Source organism: Antechinus flavipes, chromosome 1, assembly GCF_016432865.1.
Source record: "Antechinus flavipes isolate AdamAnt ecotype Samford, QLD, Australia chromosome 1, AdamAnt_v2, whole genome shotgun sequence".
In the NCBI taxonomy this organism is placed as follows: domain Eukaryota; kingdom Metazoa; phylum Chordata; class Mammalia; order Dasyuromorphia; family Dasyuridae; genus Antechinus; species Antechinus flavipes.
Genome location: NC_067398.1, coordinates 431,566,834 through 431,584,478, shown reverse-complemented (window position 1 = coordinate 431,584,478; position 17,645 = coordinate 431,566,834). Strand labels below are relative to the sequence as shown.

The 17,645-nt window shown below is 34.4% G+C and overlaps 1 long non-coding RNA gene across 1 annotated transcript in view; it reads left to right on the top strand.

Annotated features, from left to right (window-relative positions):
• The window catches only part of LOC127543704 (uncharacterized), an 84,205-nt gene extending 70,595 nt beyond the window's left edge, over nucleotides 1-13,610 (top strand). The window contains exon 3 of the long non-coding RNA XR_007949281.1: nucleotides 13,534-13,610. This is a non-coding gene — a long non-coding RNA (uncharacterized LOC127543704). The remainder of the gene's footprint in view (nucleotides 1-13,533) is intronic.
• Nucleotides 13,611-17,645: the final 4,035 nt, after the last annotated feature.

The following is a 17,645-nucleotide window of genomic DNA, read 5'->3' as shown; positions in this document are numbered from 1 at the left end:
TATGCACATTTTGATAATTTTTTGGGCATAATTCCAGATTGCTCTCCAGAATGGTTGGATTCGTTCACAACTCCACCAACAATGCATTAGTGTCCCAGTTTTCCCGCATCCCCTCCAACATTCATCATTATTTTTTCCTGTCATCTTAGCCAATCTGACAGGTGTGTAGTGGTATCTCAGAGTTGTCTTAATTTGCATTTCTCTGATCAATAATGATTTGGAACACTCTTTCATATGAGTGGTAATAGTTTCAATCTCATCCTCTGAAAATTGTCTGTTCATATCCTTTGACCATTTATCAATTGGAGAATGGCTTGATTTCTTATAAATTTGAGTCAGTTCTCTATATATTTTGGAAATGAGGCCTTTATCAGAACCTTTAACTGTGAAAATGTTTTCCCAGTTTGTTGCTTCCCTTCTAATCTTGTTTGCATTAGTTTTATTTGTACAAAGGCTTTTTAATTTGATGTAATCGAAATTTTCTATTCTGTGATCAGTAATGGTCTCTAGTTCATCTTTGGTCACAAATTTCTTTCTCCTCCACAAGTCTGAGAGATAAACTATTCTATGTTCCTCTAATTTATTTATAATCTCGTTCTTTATGCCTAGGTCATAGACCCATTTTGATCTTATCTTGGTATATGGTGTTAAGTGTGGGTCCATGCCTAATTTCTGCCATACTAATTTCCAATTATCCCAGCAGTTTTTATCAAATAATGAATTCTTTTCCCAGAAGTTAGGGGCTTTGGGTTTGTCAAACACTAGATTGCTATAATTGACTATTCTGTCTTGTGAGCCTAGCCTTTTCCACTGATCCACTAATCTATTTCTTAGCCAATACCAAATGGTTTTGGTGACTGCTGCTTTATAATATAATTTTAGATCAGGTACAGCTAGGCCACCTTCATTTGATTTTTTTTTTCATTAATTCCCTTGAGATTCTCGACTTTTTATTGTTCCATATGAATTTTGTTGTTATTTTTTCTAGATCAATAAAATATTTTCTTGGAAGTCTGATTGGTATAGCACTAAATAAATAGATTAGTTTAGGGAGTATTGTCATCTTTATTATGTTCGCTCGGCCGATCCAAGAGCACTTAATATTTTTCCAATTATTTAAGTCTGACTTTATTTGTGTGGAGACTTTTTTATAATTTTGCTCATATAATTCCTGACTTTCCTTTGGTAGATAGATTCCCAAATATTTTATGGTATCAACAGTTATTCTGAATGGAATTTCTCTTTGTATCTCTTGCTGTTGGGTTTTGTTGGTGATGTATAAAAATGCTGAGGATTTATGGGGATTTATTTTGTAGCCAGCTACTTTGCTAAAATTATGAATTATTTCCAATAGCTTTTTGGTAGAATCTCTGGGGTTCTCTAGGTATACCATCATATCATCTGCAAAGAGTGATAGTTTGGTTTCCTCATTGCCTACTCTAATTCCTTTTATATCTTTCTCGACTCTTATTGCCGAGGCTAGTGTTTCTAATACGATATTAAATAATAATGGTGATAGTGGGCAACCTTGCTTCACTCCAGATCTTACTGGGAAAGGTTCCAGTTTTTCCCCATTGCATATGATGCTTACTGATGGTTTTAAATATATGCTCCTGACTATTTTAAGGAAAAGTCCATTTATTCCTATGCTCTCAAGTGTTTTTATTAGGAATGGATGTTGGATTTTATCAAATGCTTTTTCTGCATCTATTGAGATGATCATGTGGTTTTTGTTTGTTTGGTTATTGATATAGTCAATTATGCTAATAGTTTTCCTAATATTGAACCAGCCCTGCATTCCTGGTATAAATCCTACTTGGTCATAGTGTATTATCCTGGTGACAATTTTCTGTAATCTTTTTGCTAATATTTTATTTAAGATTTTAGCATCAATATTCATTAGGGAGATTGGTCTATAATTTTCTTTCTCTGTTTTCAGCCTACCTGGTTTAGGTATCAGTACCATATCTGTGTCATAAAAGGAGTTTGGTAGGACTCCTTCAATCCCTATTTTTTCAAATAGTTTATATAACATTGGAGTTAATTGTTCTTTAAATGTTTGGTAGAATTCACATGTAAATCCATCTGGTCCTGGGGATTTTTTCTTAGGGAGTTGATTGATAGTTTGTTCTATTTCTTTTTCTGAGATGGGACTGTTTAGGATATTTACTTCTTCCTCTGTTAGTTTGGGCAAGCTGTATTTTTGGAGGTATTTTTCTATTTCATTTAAGTTGTCGAATTTATTGGCATAAAGTTGGGCAAAGTAACTCCTAATTATTGCTCTAATTTCCTCTTCGTTAGTGGTGAGTTCTCCCTTTTCATTTTTAAGACTAACAATTTGATTTTCCTCTTTCCTTTTTTTAATCAGATTTACTAAGGGTTTGTCTATTTTGTTGGTTTTTTCATAAAACCAACTCTTAGTTTTATTAATCAATTCAATAGTTTTTTTACTTTCAATTTTATTGATCTCATCTTTTACTTTTAGAATTTCAAGTTTAGTGTTTGACTGGGGGTTTTTAATTTGTTCCTTTTCTAGCATTTTTAATTGCAAACCCAATTCATTGACCTTCTCTTTCTCTATTTTATACAAATAGGCCTCTAGAGATATGAAATTTCCCCTTATTACCGCTTTGGCTGCATCCCATACATTTTGGTATGATGTCTCATTATTATCGTTTTCTTGGGTGAAGTTATTAATTATGTCTATGATTTGCTGTTTTACCCAATCATTCTTTAGTATGAGATTATTTAGTTTCCAATTATTTTTTGGTCTACTTCCCCTGCTTTTTTGTTGAATGTAATTTTCATTGCATCGTGGTCTGAAAAGGATGCATTTACTATTTCTGCCTTACTACATTTGAGTTTGAGGTTTTTATGTCCTAATATATGGTCAATTTTTGTATAGGTTCCATGAACTGCTGAAAAGAAAGTGTATTCCTTTCTGTCTCCATTACATTTTCTCCAGAGATCTATCATATCTAGCTTTTCTAGTATTCTGTTTACCTCTTTGACTTCTTTCTTATTTATTTTCTGGTTTGATTTATCTAATTCTGAGAGTGCAAGGTTAAGATCTCCCACTATTATAGTTTTACTGTCTATTTCTTCTTGCAGCTCTCTTAGTTTCTCTTTTAAGAATTTAGATGCTACCCCACTTGGTGCATATATGTTTAATATAGATAGTGCTTCATTATCCATGCTACCCTTTAGCAAGATATAGTGTCCTTCCTTATCTCTTTTAATTAGGTCAATTTTTGCTTTAGCTTGATCTGAGATCAGGATGGCTACCCCTGCTTTTTTGACTTCACCTGAAGCATAGTAGATTTTGCTCCAACCTTTTACCTTTAACCTGCATGTATCTTCCCGCTTCAGGTGTGTTTCCTGTAAACAACATATTGTAGGATTCTGGCTTTTAATCCATTCTGCTAACTGCTTCCTCTTTATGGGGGAGTTTACCCCGTTCACGTTTATGGTTAGAATGACCAATTCTGTATTACTTGCCATCTTGTAAACCCCGATTTATGCTTTCCTCCCTTCTTTCCCCTTTCCCCCCTTCCAAGTATTAAGCTTGTGAGCACCCTTGCTTCTCACAGCCCTCCCTTTTTAGTGTCCCTCCCCCCGCCTTAGAGTTCCTCCCCCTATCTTACCCCTTTCCCTCCCAGTTCCCGTATTCCCTTCCGCTTAGCTTATTCCTTCCCTTTCCACTTTTCCCTTCTCACTTTTTCAATGAGATGGGAGAAGTTTCACCATAGATTGAATATGTCTTAAGATTTTTCACTTAAAGCCAATTCTGAAGGCAGTAAGATACCCACTATATTCATCCCCCTCCATTCTTTCTCTCAGATATAATAGGTTTCCTATGCCTCTTCATGAGATGTACTACCCCCACTTTACCCTTTTTCTGATACAATGTCCTTTCCACATCAATTTCTAGAACAAGGTATACATGTATTCTTTATACATCTATATAGTCAAAATATAGTTCCCAAGATTAATCTTTACCTTTTTAGATTTCTCTTGAGTTCTATATTTGTAGATCAAACTTTTTGTTAAGTTCTGGTTTTTTCATCAGAAATAGATGAAATTCGCTTACTTCGTTGAATGTCCATCTTCTTCCCTGGAAAAAGATGCTCATTCTCGCTGGGTAAGTTATTTTTGGTTGCATACCAAGTTCCTTAGCCTTTCGGAATATCATATTCCAGGCCCTTCGATCTTTTAATGTGGATGCTGCCAGATCCTGGGTGATCCTTATTGTGGCTCCTTGATACTTGAATTGGGTTTTTCTAGCCGCTTGCAATATTTTTTCTTTCATCTGAGGGTTCTGGCATTTGGCCACTATATTCCTTGGTGTTTTGATTTTAGGATCCCTTTCAGTGGGTGATCGATGAATCCTTTCAATGTTTATTTTTTCCTCTGTTCCTATGACTTCTGGGCAGTTCTCTTTGATAATTTCCTGGAAGACAGTGTCCAGGCTCTTTTTTTCATCATGTTTTTCTGGGAGTCCAATGATTCTCAGATTGTCTCTCCTGGATCTGTTTTCCAGGTCTGTTGTCTTCCCCAGAAGGTATTTCACATTTTTCTCCATTGTTTGATTTTTTTGGATTTGCTTGACTGATTCTTCTTGTCTCCTCGAGTCATTCAATTCCACTTGTTCAATTCTGATTTTCAGTGAAGTATTCTCTTCACTCACTTTTTTAAAATCTTTCTCTAATTGTCCAATTGAGTTCTTTTGTTCTGTGGAATTTTTTTCCATTTCGCCAATTTTGTTTTTTAGAGAGCTGTTTTCTGTTTCCAGTTCACTAATCCTATTTTTCAAGGATTTTACTTCTTTATCCACTCTCTCTTTAACTGACTTCTCCAGGCTCTTTTCCCATTTTTCTTCTAGCTCCCTTGTGAGAGCCTTTTTAATCACTTCTATGAGGTTCATCTGTGCTGAGGAACAGACGATCTCCTCCTTTGGGAAATCACCTGGGGACTGCCTGTTTTTAGTCTCCTCAGGATTTAGAGTCTGCTCTCTATCTGTGTAGAAGCTGTCAAGGGTTAAAGTCCTCTTCAGCTTCTTGCTCATTCTGTCTATTAATCAGAGACAAACTACCAAAGAAAAACAGAAAAAACTGGAGTCTTTCTTTGGGGGGGGGGCTGGGTGTGTTATCGAGCTTCCTCTACAGACTGCAGGGGGCAGCAGTGAGGCACTAGCAGGACTGTGCTGCGCCTGCGCTCTGAGATCCCAAAGCGTGCTGAGTCACTGAGGGGGGAAAGGGGGGGGGCGGCCAGGTCCTGAGAGACTCCAGCTGTTTGCGGTTGTGTTCTTCAGCCCCGGTGTTTTTAGCTTCTCTGCTGGGCTGTTGACTTGCTGCCGGAGGAAAGTATCCAAACCTGTAGCGAAGCTCTCCCCGCAGAAACAGCTACGATCACTCTCCACCCCCTCTCCAGTCTGCTCCCGTGCTCTCACTGCCGCTGCCCGCCGCCTGCGCCCGATCTAAAACCGCCCCAGCCCTCCAGTAAAGACAGACCTTTCTTGGCGGATCTCAAGGATGGCTTCTCTTGGTAACTATTTGTGGGTTTTTTTCAGTCAAGCATTGATTCAGAGGCTTGTAATGAAGTGGATAGTGAGAGAAAGCGCGGAGCTTATGCAACTGTGAGCCTCCTCTCCGCCATCTTAACCGGAAGTCTTCTTATTTGATTTTCAAAATAAATTTTACCTCTTTCAAGTGTTCTTATTGGATTTGTGTCCAGTTCACTTTTTTCTTTGTAGCTTTTCTTGTAACTGTTTTTACTTCATTTTCTTCTGAGTTTGTGTTCCCTGTTATAGTTTTTTGTGGTCATGTTTTGTTGTTGATGCGTGCTCATTTTCCCACCCATTTCTTGATTTTAAGTTTTCTTTTAAAGTTAGGTTCTGTTCCTGCTGTGTGTGTATGGGGGCTAATGGCACTATCTCAAATTTCAGGATTTTTTTGCTTTCCTATTTTCAGAGCCAGTCATGGAGTTTTAGAAGTTTTCAGTGTTTCCAAGTATGTGAGAAAAGGTAGTGTCACTCCTTTCTTGGCCTGCATTATGGTCCTTATCCAGGAAGGACTCTAGATACCTTTTCACTACAATTTATAATGCTCCTCATTCTTATCCCTATCCTTATTCCTATCCTTATTTCTACCACTCTCCTTAGACTACATGACCTCTGAAGTGCCTTCCAATTTGATCATCTAGCCTAATCCTTATCTAGTCAATAACATTAATAACAAGTAGTTTTATAACCACCACGTGACTATCAGTTATTGTTTCAGCAAAAGAACCATAATTTTTGATCCTACTCTATCCCAATCCTCAATGGTTCTTTCTATTTTTGAAGAGTTTTAAATATTCTCATAATATAGAAAAGCTCCCTGTGTGTGTTTGGCTTTTAACTTCTCTCTCCCCTCCCATATGTTATTTTAAAAATATTTTAATTCTTATCCAGTTGGACATTTGATCAAATAGTATATTGAATGCTTGCAGTAATGATGACTTATATTTTCATCTCCTATACAGTACTTCACAGTCTCTTCACAATTACCCCATGGAGTAAGTAGGAAAGATAGTATTACTCTTCTTCCTTATAGATGAAGAAGAAATGAGACTCAGAGATGAAGGGATTTACTTAATAGCACAAAAGTTGGAAGTAACAGACCCCAAATTAAAAGCCAAGGTTCCTGATACCAAGAACCAGTGTTCTTAGCATTACACTATTGCTTTAAATATCATAAGATAATCAAGTCCACATAAAAATGAATTAATTCATTTCCTGAACAAATTTTCAGTTTATATTTAATTATTTTTCCTAGTTTTCCTAGTGTCTACTGAGATATCAATGCAAAAGGAATTTGTGTTTAAACCCTCTGCTTATAAAACAAAAGCAAGCAACAGTAATGATGATGACAACAAAAATCAAATGACAATCAGTATGTTAACCTTGATGCAGCAGATTGGAAGTGAAGGCACCTGAGGTCAAATCTCTCCTTTGGTGATTCATACTTGCTTCAAAGATTTGTGATTTTTTTTCCACATAGATATCTCTTCCATAAATGTGGATTGTCTTGAATCACCTCATTATTGAAAAAAGCCAAGCCCATCAGAGTTGATCATCACATAATCTTGTTGTATACAATGTTCTCTTGATTCTACTTAATTCACTTAGCATCAGTTCATGTAAATTTCTCCAGGCCTTTCTGAAATCATCCTACTGATTATTTCTTATAGAGCAATATTATTTCATTAGATTCATAGCTCATACCTTATTCCCCAACTGATGGGCATCCACTCAGTTCCTAGTTCCTTACCACTACAAAAAGTGCTACTATAAACATTTTTGCAAAGATGAATGTTTAAAACCATTTTTTGCATGTATTTTGAAAATAAAAAGTCATTATTAATTTTTTAAAAAGAACTTTGTTAGAGTTTGTAATTTTATCTTAGATTTAAAAAAAGAATACGATTCTGCAGACAAAAACCCCATTAGTTTGATTATGTTCTGGAAACACTTGGATCATAGATCAAAACAATCATAAATCCTTTTGTTTTCTTTTTCCTTAAATCTCTCTGTTTTTTTATCAGCAGAACAGATTTGAGGTTTCTTACCCCCCAAAGTCATAGGAGAATAGGAGTTTACAGGCATTCTTTTTTCATGTTCTTGAAATGAATTCAGGAAAAGTACTGAATAAATCAAAGTACAGTATGCATATGTCATTTCCTTGATAAAATATTCTTACAAAATGTAATGTGTGGGTCGTGTCTCTACTTAGATATAACATTGCTTTAGTACTGGAAATTATGTTGGGGAGTGGAGAGTAGAGATGAAATAATGTGTCTTCAATTTATGGAGCCAGCAAAAAGTAAGAGGCACAGGAAACTTGTCAGGAAAGCCTGGCCACTAGAGATTTCCAATCTGTTTTCTGGATCAAGGAGAGAAATACAACATGTTTGAATACTTATCTCTTTTGTCAGCAATACCCTGACCCTGAAGAGGAAAATGCAACTGTGTATTTGAAAGGACACCCAAGGGGAAGCTGAGGGCTGCTGCTGCTCTGGTCGGAATTTCAAAGACATTAACACCTTTGATTTAGTATAGAAAATGAAGTCAAGGTTATAATTAGTCTTAACCTTCAGCTAGCACTGTAAGAAGAAACGGAGGTATGTTGTCCTGTGTACCAGGAATTTGGAACCTTCCATAAATAAAAAGTCTTAAGTGTCAGATTCAGAAGAGGGCAGAAACTTTTAACTTATTTGTATTATGATAAAAACAAGCTGCTATCATTTTTGGAGTATGCCTGTACCAGTTGGTCACTACATTTCATTGACTTCTAATGCCTGAAATCCTGGAACATTAAACCATTTGTTACTTTTCTATGAGTGTGTTTGTGGCAAAATGATGTTCAAATGCATTTAGAATGTTAGTATATATCTATTTAATTTAGTGAACTTTGTAATACAAGTCAGTGAAATTGAGCATTTCACTCAGAGGAGTGAAGTCTCTTTCCCAGATGCAGACTAGCACCTTCTCAGATTTATAGTCTTTTTAAAAAGTAGGTATTTATTGATTTTTTTCTTTTTATAATCTCCTTTATTTCCCATTGTATCCCTCTTTTTACCACCTTCCTCATAACAATCAATAAAAAAGAGGAAGAAAAAATTCAGTAAAACCCATCAAAAATATTGAAAAAATGCATTGTTACACATTCACAATGGAGAAAGACAAAATGTCACCTTATGTGTCTTCTTTTGCACCAAATTTAATTATTTAACTTGCCATCATTTGATTTTGATTGTTCTGATTATTCTGTTGTTCTTTTCATTTTTATTGCTGTTGTCAGATCTATAGTATTAAAGGAGTTGCTGAGCACACTGAGAGGTTAAATGAATTATGCGTCACGTAGTCAGTATCAGAAAAAGATAAGACTTAAACCCAGGTCCTCTTAACTTCTAGGCTGTTCTCTATTACTTCATGCTCCCCTTCAGTAAAAATGTGGCTCTGATTAAATACCATATGTGAAATAAGGAAAAAAAAAAACCAATAAATACCATTTTTTAAAAAAATGTAATTTTCAAATGCCAATGGCAGAAAGCCTAACAAAAAGTCTTCCGTGGTAGAATTAATCTTAAGATTACGTTATATTTATAGATATAGTGTTCTGAAGTTTGCAAAGTACTGCATATACATTATCTCAATAATATTGTAAGGCAGATATTGCAATAGGCAGCTAGATGATGCAGTGGATAGAGTATCAGTCCTGGAGTCAGGAAGATTGCTCTTCCTAAGTTCTGATCTTACATCAGAAATTTACTGTTTGGTGATCCTGGGTGAGTCATTTAACCCTGTTTGTTTCAGCTTCCTCATTTATCAAATGATTTTTAGAAGGAAATGACAAATCATTTCCAGCATTTTTTGCTAAGAAAATCCAAGATAGGGTCACAAAGAGTTGGATACGACTGAACAACAATCACCACTGCTTTATGGTTAAGAAAATTCATAAAGGTTAAATGATTTCCTCATGAAGACACAGTTACAACATGTGAAAGTTTGGTTATATTTAACTTATGTCTTTTGGCCTCTGGATTCACCACTTGATTTCCCTATTTTGCCTATTTCATGTTGCTAATAGTCAATCACAACCCATCAATCTGAAGCACAAATCTTCACCATCCATCCTCTGCAAGTTTGTGTCCAAAAACCATGATTGATGGATCAAAACTTCATGGCGGTTCCTTGGCGGTTTCACAGAATAGGATGCAAACCTACTGAAATGTCCTTTTCTAGAAAAAAGAAATTAATTGAAAACCTGGGGCTCAATTTAAAGCCACAGCAGGTGGCATATCGATGTCTATTGCAAAGTGACTCACTTTGTGCACATTTGGAACTATAACATGAAACACCCCCATCCAGTCTCAAGAAATTCCAATGTAACTGAATAATTAAACACTGGATGTAACATACTTTTTGAACTTTCATAGTGAGCCCTGTCATGTCTGCCAAGAAGTGGGGACTGGAACAAATTCAGAACCCTTTAATTAAACTTCATTCTGACAGATTCTAATTAATATAATTTATTTTTGTTTATCATATTTCCCTATGTAGTATCTACAATCTTTTTAAAAGCAGGTAGTTAACAACTAAAATTGAGGACTGGTGAAGTCTTGTAGATGAGTTTTTTTTTTTAATTTCTTCTGTTGAGAAGATGATTTAAGAAGACTCAAATTATGCTGAGGTAGATCATAATTTTCCTTGGAGATAGTTCTCAAAGGTTTGTTGAGAGCAGCTAAAGCTTGTGAATAATGCCATCTTCCTTTACATTTTACTAGTCATTGATGCTTCTTCAATTTATTTTGTTAAAAACAATGGAGTTGTTCCTATTGCCATAAAAGATGAGAGGAAATTTTTGAGGAGATGGAAACAAATTTTCTTCTCAAAACTGGAAATTGAACATTCCTAAGGAGAAGAAATGGGAGTAGAGATATGCAAGTAAAAAAGATATTTGCTTGTTATTGCTTGTTATTTTTATCTCTTTTAAATGGAATTACCAATATTTGTGGGCAAGTAGATGGCAGATTAAATAGAGTGCTGAGCCTGGTCTCAGGAAGACTAATCTTTCTGAGTTCAAATCTGGCCTCAAACACTTAATAGCTTTATGACCATGGATAAATCACTTAATCCTGTTTGCTTCAGTTTCCTTATATGTAAAAAAAGATCTAAAGGAAGAAATGGCAAATCATTTCAGCTCTTTGCCAAGAAAACCTCAAATGTATCATAAAAGATCAGATATAATTGAAAAAAGACTGAACGCTAATACCAATATTTACTCTCTGCCTGACTCTTAGATCTACAAGAAAGAGTAAACAAACAAACAAAAAAAAATTGATTGCACTGCTCCTTTGGAGTTTGGCCTAATATGATAGTGAGTGAAATACTGTGAGATGGTATCAATCAATAAAGTAAAATGAAGAATCAGGGCGATTATCCTGGTAATCAACACAAAATTAAATTTATCATTACTTAGCTACATGAGAAATCAATTACTTATCTGAATGTTTACAGATAAGTATCTTAATTCTTGCTTCATTTTGTCAGAATAAACTTGATATCTGATATTAGGAGCCTCATTATGAGAGTCTCTATGTACTGAAATGGGGTTAGATCTTTTACCATTTCAATGCACTTTAGTGTTAAGATGAGCTATGATTTTTTACTTGGGTACAGATGATTGAGTTGCTTATCCCTGGAGTTGCACCCAAGAATATGGTTATTATGGCAACATTTTGAAAAGTGAAGCTATCTATATAAGACTAAGATATGGGTATTTCATAGTCTCTATGGACTTAGTTTTCATTATATACTTACCCAGGAAGTCTTATCTAAGTTTAATAACCCAACTCACATTATACTTGTTTTCCCAAGGTTCAATGACATTTTCATGAGAAAATAAATTTTAAACTTTTAATGTATGCTTCTATTCAAGTCTTTATTTCTCTTTTGAACTGTTTTTCCTGACCAAATTTTAAAACATCATTTTGCCATCTATCACAGGCTCCTAGTTCATGAGAGATAAGGGAATTGAGAAGCCTTCTCATCTTCTCATTTTATAAATGAGGAATCTAGGGTCAAGAGAGGTTAATAACTTGTTTGGGGTCACACAGATAATAAGAGGCAAAGCCAGTATTTGAATTTAGGTTCTGTAATACAGAACTCAACTCTTTTTCTTTTGTACTGTTCTTTCTTCTGTGCCCTCCTTAATAACCAATTCATCTCAGTTCAATTAACCTCAACAATCATTTATGAAGCACCTAATATGTTTAGGAGACTACTGGAAGCTTTAAAGATGAAATGCAATCCTTCCTTATAATACAATTGGAGGAAATATGTAGATAAATATAATACAAATTAGATAATAAAATTATATGTCTAGGATAGATTAAAAAGAATATTTTGAGAGATTCAAAGAGGAAGGATTCAGTCTTAGCTGGAAGGATCATAAAGGAAATTTATTACATAAAGTAGATGCTGAGCTGGACTTTGAAGATAAATAATAATGGTAGAAAGTTATTGGTCAATTCTCATCTAAGTTATAAATGTTCCAAATTATTCAAGGCCCAGTTTCTTTTTTAAAAAATTTTAATAGCTTTTTATTTACAAGTTATATGCACAGGTAATTTTGCAGCATAGATATTGCCAACCTTTTGTTCCAATTTTTCCCCTCCTTCTCCCGGCCCCCTCCCCTAGATGGCAGGATGACCAATACATGTTAAATATATTAAAATATAAATTAAATACAAAATAAGTATACATGTCAAGGCCCATTTTCTCTTCCTACCTCCTGATAACTTTTTTAGGCTTAAGTTCCTTTTTTTTTTTCATTTTGCTCATTCTTTTCTTTCTATAATTGAAACTATGAAGCTGTGTTACGCAGTTCCCTGCTGCTACATAGAACATTCTTCCATCCCTCATCCTATAATTGTAACACTGAAACAAGTAATTCACAAAACTTCTTTAGAAAATAGGATTTTTTAAAAAATCCCCTTTCTATCTCTACAGGGCATTCTGTTCTACTAAATGATTTCTATCCTCAGAGAGAAAATGTGTTTCTTTGGGAACTGAGGTCTCTCCTTTTCCTTCTCACTTGAGAATGCTGACTAAGATGGCATCTGTCCCCTATTAGAATCAGACTGAGCCTTCTTAAACCACATGTCGATTAAGTAGTGCCTAAATTCTAATCCTGGTGACATTCCTGTCAGCTGTGTCATCATTGGTAAGGGAAGGAGCCTTTTTGGCTCTGATTTCTCTGTATGAGGAATATTTAGTAGTTTAAAAGATCAAGTTTTGCAGTGCAAAAATACAAAAACATCACATATTCTGCTAAGTAGATGATGATAGAACTATGAGATTCCCACTGTGGTTTCACTTTCAAGGTCACTTTTCTCACTTTCTTTTGTAGAATGAGAGAGGAGCATTGAGCTATAGGAGGAGCAATAGTGTCTCTATAAAATTATTTTGCATTTACTTCATAATTAAAAAAAAGTATTTCTGAGTATGTGTTGTTCACCCCCCCCCATAGAAGGTAAGTTTTAAATTGCAGAGACTGCTGCTTCATTTTTATATTAATTTACCATATGTATGGCACACAGCAGATGTTTAATAAATATTTTTTTAAGCAAATAAACTGATTAGAAAACAGGATGGATTCTCAAGTCCATCTTTATCAAGATTAACTGAATAATTGTAGGAAAGTCATTGAAACTCTTTGTCTCTTAGTTTACTGATTAATAAAATGGAAATGATGACTTTTATACCTATCAAATAAGACTATTATGGGAAAGTTTTTTAAACTTGTAAAATGGTATAGAAATTTTTGATTAGTAAGAAACAATTTATAATTGTTATGTACAACTGGAATATTTGTGCTAATATCATTTATGAATAGCATTTTTAAAATCACTCTATCTACTAGTTATTTTGTTTGCGATGAACTCTCCTTCCTTAACCTCTGCCTCATAGAATCCCCCTTTTCATTTCAGATGCAGTTCAATCATCATCCTCTGTGACAAATCTTCTTAAACTGTGGGGTTGCATAACTGAATGTTGAGGCCATTAAATTATGATTTATTATCATAAATGTTTGGTTTGTGTGTACTTATTTCATATATCTACATTCCTGGGTCACAAAAATTTCTTGGGAAAAAAGGGGTCATGAGGAGAAAAATTTTTTAAAAACCTTGCTCTGTAGGAAGCAAAGGTTTATTCACTTTACCACTAATGTCCTTCCTCCTAGATTGATTTACCTTGTATCTAACTACTTTTTCTACATTTGTATTTATTCATATTATATTTATGAAATATATACTTATATGCAGCTGTTCTCTCCCCCATTAGAATGTATGATCTTTTCAAGTACTCATATCTCAGTGCTTAGCCAGTGACTGGCATATAATAGATTTTTAATAAATACTTGATGGTTGAAGGGAAGAATCATATTTGTCTTTTTTTTTAATGTGCCTAGCACGGTGTCTGGCACTCTCAGTAAGCCAACAGTGGTTTTTAAAATAACATCTTGAAGCCAGAGCACCAAGTGAAAGATACTAGGCACTGTTCCAGCTACCCAAAGACACTAAGAACACTGCCATTATGGCACTGCTTTTATATGCAAAAGAATCAAAAGCGTTGAAACTACTGAGGCTTTGTGCCAGTAAATGTTTCATTACTATTGAAACACTAAGAGTTGTTGAAACACTGGTGTGTCAGGTTGTCTGTGAGGAGCTAGTTCAATACTATACTCTATTCTATCTCAGGATTTTGCCTTGAGATCTCCATTCCCTCCCTGTCTAATTTCTAAGAGCTATACTACAGGATTGTTGCGGTCAACAGTCTCTTCCATGAAGGAATTAAAATGATCTTTGAGATGGGTGTTAACAGGAAAGGCTGCTGCTGATGGGGAAGTCATGTCTGTTTTGGATAGGTATTTAGATAGTGTAACCAATGAAGATTGCATTCTGCAATCCATTATCTTTCATTGTCTGTGGCAAGGTGAACCTTACCCAGAATGGGAAATCATCAGGTCCAACAGAATTTCCTATGAGATTGGAGAAGAAAAAGCATCTAGGAGGGAAAAGGAAGACATAATTCAATTTTCTGAGATCCAGAAGAGTTAATCACTGAAAGAAATGTAATGAAAATTTGAAAAATATCCCCTCAGCCCTTTTAAAATTGATATCTGAGCAAAGTTCACCAAATATCTGTATTCTTTTCAGGATTTCTTAGACTGTAACTCCAGGGATTCCTTCTATGTGAGGCTATTCCAAATTCATGTCTCCTCCCTCTTTCCAGTTATTACCTTCCCTCAAAAAGTTACCTTATATTCTTTACATATGCTTATGTTGTCTCTTTGATAAAATGTAAACCTCTGAAAGGCAAGAAATTTTTGTGTTTATCCAATTCCCAACTTAGTACCTGGAGCTGTTTAAGTGCTGAATTTGTAGTGGAGAAGAAAAAAAAAACATATATTAAACAAGGTAGGGAAGAGGAAAGCACTGAATATGCAAGGCCTGCGTTTTACTATCTGGATGAATTGCTTAGTCACTTTATATTTCTAGATTTAAAATATATTCCCTTTATTGAATTCAGTTCCTGCATCTATAAATTGAGGGGGTTGGATTATATGAACTCTAGGATTCCTTATAACTTTGAAGTTTATCATAATCATCTCCCAAATGTTTAGTACAGTGTTTCAAAAATAGTAGGTAATTAATAAGAATTTGTTTAATTGAATTGCATAGTTAATATTTGTCCCAGCAATATTCTGTAATAAAAATAATTCACATTTACTTTATTATTCTCAATCTCAAGAATGAATGAATAAAATGTAATAAGGGTTTAAATTATGCAAAAAAGTAAAAAATGCAAGAATTAATTTTCTGAAGGAAAATAAGATGCACAGGTTCAAAGCTTCCTATGTCCTAACACAGAGTGTAAAAAGATTGAATTGAATAGCATGTCAGAAATGTAGGTTAGATAAAGAAATCTAATGAAGAAAAATGACCACATCTGACCAGCAGCTTGGGTTCAGAAGTAGTTCTATAGAAACATAATTCAATGTGTGTGTGTGTGTGTGTGTGTGTGTGTGTATAAATTGTGTATGTATATATGTAAGCATGTATGTAGAGAGGGTGATCAATGGAAACAAAAAAAAATCTATAACTTTTTCCACCCACAGCCTAGGTGACAATATAGACCAAAGCAGAACAGGGAAGGAGAAATAACTCAGTCCTATTTCTTTGACTTAGGTATCCATGGATACAGTGTAAAAAATAATTTTAAAATAATAAAAAATGACTTTTATAGTTAATTATGCAGGATCTTGATGGTCTTTGTTAATAGTTTCCTCTCTGAAAATTTTATAAGTGGTCAACTCAATGAAAATTTCAATCTTTAACTTTCGTTGAAGACTCTCTTGCTTAGGGATTACCATGTAGCTAAGAATACTTCGGTCTCTATAAGAAAAGTATTTCTGTTTACCTAAATTTTTTTAAAAAGTTGAATCATGTAACCTTTTTGCCTCAATTTCATCATCTGCAAAAAAAAAAAAAACCCGAGATGGACTAGATTTCTTTGGTTTCCTTCAGCACAAATAGTCTATGATTCAATGATTCTGAGTCATCTGTGGGATGCTAGCTGTTGTTTTATGAAAGGGTATTTGAGTATTTCCTTTTTATCTTCCTATTATCTTAAGCATACAGAGGGCATTCAGTTAACATTATTTTATTATCTCAATGAGAATCTTGTGCAGCACAAGGAACTCTGCCAGTCACAGTCACAAGATCATTGTGAAGGTGAAGAGTGATGGCATTCTAGCCACGGAAGATTATATGTGCAAAAGCAAGAGGTGAGAACTAGAAGTAAGGAAAAGTAAGTGGGGCAGTTTGGCAAAAGCCTATTAGAAAACATATAATACTATCTTCTCAGTTGACAGATAAGGGAAATTCATAATTGGGGATGTAGGTAGCTTTCCTAAAATTATACAACGAGTATGTGGTAGAATAAAGATTTAAATACAAGAATTTTGACTCCAAATTGATTGTTCTTTATACTGTCCTGCAATCTTGCTCAGAAGATTCCCAGCAGATATTCTCAATATGGATACCACTTGATATCAGAAGCCCAATTTCTCATAATATGAATGTTCCCAGTGCTCAACCTAATATTCCCCATATTCTAAACAATTAAATTAATGAAACATGCCTTTTAGTTCACTTCATCAAAGCTTTTGTATAGACTTAAGTATTTAGCAAATGAATAAATAAATGAAAGATACTCTCTTTAGCAAGATAGGTGAAAAATGTTAGAAATATGAAATGAGCTAAATAGTTGCCCCATTCTATATCTGTACTGTTCATCCATAAAGAAAAATTGATTCTTCAATAATTTACAAGGATTATGCACCATAATTCCTGATCCTATCACTCCAAAATCATTATAGCAAAAAGTCTATTTTTTTTCTCTGTGTTATAAATCTACCTACTCCTTTATTCCACATTTTCTGAGGTTTATCTTTGGTCCATGCTACTCATAACATATCTACTTGAGGATTTCTGTTGTCTTGATATCCAACTGATTTTCATGGAGACTAACTTCAACAACAATCACTTCTCAATAGAGTTACTTAAGATTTCAGCATTCATAGACACTTTCTTAAAGGAAAGCTCCACCAAACTCCCTTTTGAAAATAATTATACAAGAAACATGCTGTTAGTGAAGTTTTAATGATTCACCACTTTGAATTCTTTAGGGAGAATATATTTTCTCAAATTGGAGATTACAGAAATTTCATTTGGTGATGGCAGGGAGTACAAGCTCTTTGATCTGGTCCTTCTTCTCTAGTCCCTCTACTTCAACTTTTAAACTGATAGTTTAAAAGATGGTATCTTGAATTATCATTAGCAGAATAGCTGAATTGCAATATTGAATATTTATTTGACGATAGAAAAGATATAGAATTATGCTTTTTTCTTCTTGGTGGAGTCATGTGGGATTTAGAAATCAAAATCACGGAACTTCATCATTAGATAATCAATAGACATCTAGTTAAATCAATTATCAAGAAAAAAATTTCTCTCCTTAGTTTATTTTGAGTTTT